General features: G+C 46.3%; 1 protein-coding gene across 1 annotated transcript in view; it reads right to left on the bottom strand.

Moving 5' to 3' along the window:
* WWP2 (WW domain containing E3 ubiquitin protein ligase 2) overlaps positions 1 to 1,844 on the bottom strand; it is a 122,049-nt gene extending 120,205 nt beyond the window's left edge. Inside the window, exons 1-2 of the mRNA XM_011961549.1 lie at positions 1,692 to 1,844; positions 308 to 445 (exon numbers count right to left, since the gene is read on the bottom strand). The gene's annotated coding sequence lies outside the window, so the exon portion shown is untranslated. The remainder of the gene's footprint in view (positions 1 to 307; positions 446 to 1,691) is intronic.
* Positions 1,845 to 2,459: the final 615 nt, after the last annotated feature.

Raw genomic sequence — 2,459 nt, 5'->3', positions numbered from 1 at the left:
ATAAAGATATCTCATTTTCCAAAGTCCACATGGGATGAAAGATGTTTTTCTCTGCTATCAAACCAAACAATTACACAATTTACAGAGACTGGACATTTATTGTGGCCCTTGATCAGAAAGCGGCCCTTGAAAATCCATGTCGTGATATTGATCCAGGGTGCTAAGAAGAGTCGGGGCTAGCTATGGGCCAGGCTGAGCGGTACTCAAACCGAGACGCCTAGTAGAGAACCAAGCTCTCAGCACCTCCTGGCCCCTGCCCAGCCCCACCCCATCCCAGCACAGCCCTGAGGAGCAGGGCGGCACTCACCGTCTGTCACGGCACTGCCATTAGGCACACTTCCCAGATCAACAGTCGGCCCGTCCAGGAAAATTGTCAGCTCTCCGCCTGAGACAACACTGCCTTTGTTCTCCGTCTGCAGGTTCAGGGTCAGCTGCGTGTTCTCCACTGTGGGGTACAAAAGGCAACATGGATGGGCTAAAGCAAATGCACCCCAAGTTAAGATTCTCTAAATTAGAAGCTCCCATTTCACCTTCGCTGGCTTCCCTGGGAATGCTTTCTCCGCATCTTCAAATTTTGCCTCGTGGCATGGAACAAAGAGTGGGAAGGAATATGTCTAATGAAATCACTGTTGTATCAGGTTGGAGGGGAAGCTGTACTCTTTCTAAACATTTCATATCACCAGATCAGCAACATAATTTCCACATTACTGATGTATTAGTTTGTTTACACTTGCAGGACTATGAGAAAAGCACAGGGATATTGATGGCGTACAGATGAAGAAATAGTTGCAAGTAGTATCCCCCTGCCCACAGAAACCAAAGAGACCCTAAGGAACTGTCAACAGGAGACATCTCCATCTAGAGAGGGATTGCAGGGGCTTATTCTTTTCTTATTTGTGCTAAAACATGTTGTTGTTGTTGTTTTAAATTTTCAATCCTGAAAATGTATTGCCTTGAAATAAGGGAAAAAAGTTACAACAATGAAACTTCAATGCAGGCTAATCGGCCCCATCAGTGACTTAAGGAGAGGTGAGAAGTGGCCCAGGGCACCCCGCCCCCAAGGACACCAGGCAGATTCAGTCCTGTGGGTGACTGTAGTAAAAAAACAGAACAAACTGACTGGAGACAGAAGCACCAAGCCCTAGGCAGGCTAGAAACTGCTGCACACACCCTCCAGCCTGCTACTGAACTTGGCTGCGCTGAAGAGCTTCTGTCTAGTTAAGTATTTAGTCCACACTGAAGACTTCAGTTCCCTTCAGTTCAGTCCAGCCAGGAACTACGGCCTTTAATTCAGGGCTGTTAAATAATTACCAAAAGGGAATCAGCCTTTATGAGGATTTCCACGGGGTCTGTCCACACCACGCCTTACAAAACCAGACCAGGTAAGTGCCACGCATCTGAACCTCCCTCCCCACCCGCCCCACCCAGTCCAACACCTTGTTTTATTTCTTAGTTGCTACTGCACGATAATAAGCTATCTTACCTGTTTTCTAGAACAAGGTAGAGTATGTATAAATGTCTCCATAAGCACACTAAGGTAAATTTGAGCATTTTCTACAGATACCCCCCTTTCCTCCACCCCTGCAAAAAAGACTGCTCTAAATCCCTCTACAGATACAACCCTTTAAGAACTTAGCAGAAAATTCTAGATCAATTCAAGGATCTATTATAATAAGATAGAAACCGGTTACCCTTTGGGTTTTCAAGCTCTCCTAAGCGTTCTACCTTCCCTTAATTTCTCTTTCCTGCCATGGATCTCTCCAACTCTTTTTTGAGTGAGTCTGCTGCTATTTTCAGCCAGTTCCACCGAGGGCCTTGGTGAGTACTAAACGTTTCTATAAAATAACACTTGTAGTTTCCAAAGGAAATGAGTTCCTTCAAAAGCCAAGGAGTATGGGAAGGATCTGAGGCCTTTCAACCCCCAGCCACCACTTGCCATCCCTGGGAGTGGCCACTTGGGAAGCACCTGCTCCAGCTCCAGCAGAGCCTAACCCTACAGCTTAGTCCACATCCTGAATGCAGCCTCGGGAGAGATCCCAGGCCAGGCTGCCCAGCTAAGCTGCTGCCAAATCTAGCCCCCTGAAACTGTGCGATCATAAATGTTGATTATTGTGGGCCTTTTTTTTTTTTTTTTTTAAGTCAAGGAGGGTTTCCCTCCTCCATTATGCCAAGATCCAGTGCCTAAGTCTCTGGCAGTAGGGATATTAAGCACATGGGTTAAGAGGGGGTGTGGTCAGGCACTCTGAGTTTAATTCACAGTTTAATTCACAGTCCCTGAGAGCTGTGCAGCATGAAGCAAACGACCTAACCTGAGCATCGGTCTCCCTACTTGCAAAACAGGGGAAATCACGGCACCTTTTTCAGAGGACTCTTGCAAAGAAGTAAATGGCAAATACTGAGCTCCTAATAAGCTGTCACTTTTATCATCTTCCTGTTGACTTTCCTGTTTTTAGGCTGAA

The sequence above is a fragment of the Colobus angolensis genome, unplaced genomic scaffold (genome assembly GCF_000951035.1).
Source record: "Colobus angolensis palliatus isolate OR3802 unplaced genomic scaffold, Cang.pa_1.0 Scaffold116, whole genome shotgun sequence".
Classification (NCBI taxonomy): Eukaryota; Metazoa; Chordata; class Mammalia; order Primates; family Cercopithecidae; genus Colobus; species Colobus angolensis.
The sequence above is the reverse complement of the archived record's forward strand: the minus strand, read 5'-3'. Positions and strand labels throughout refer to the sequence as shown.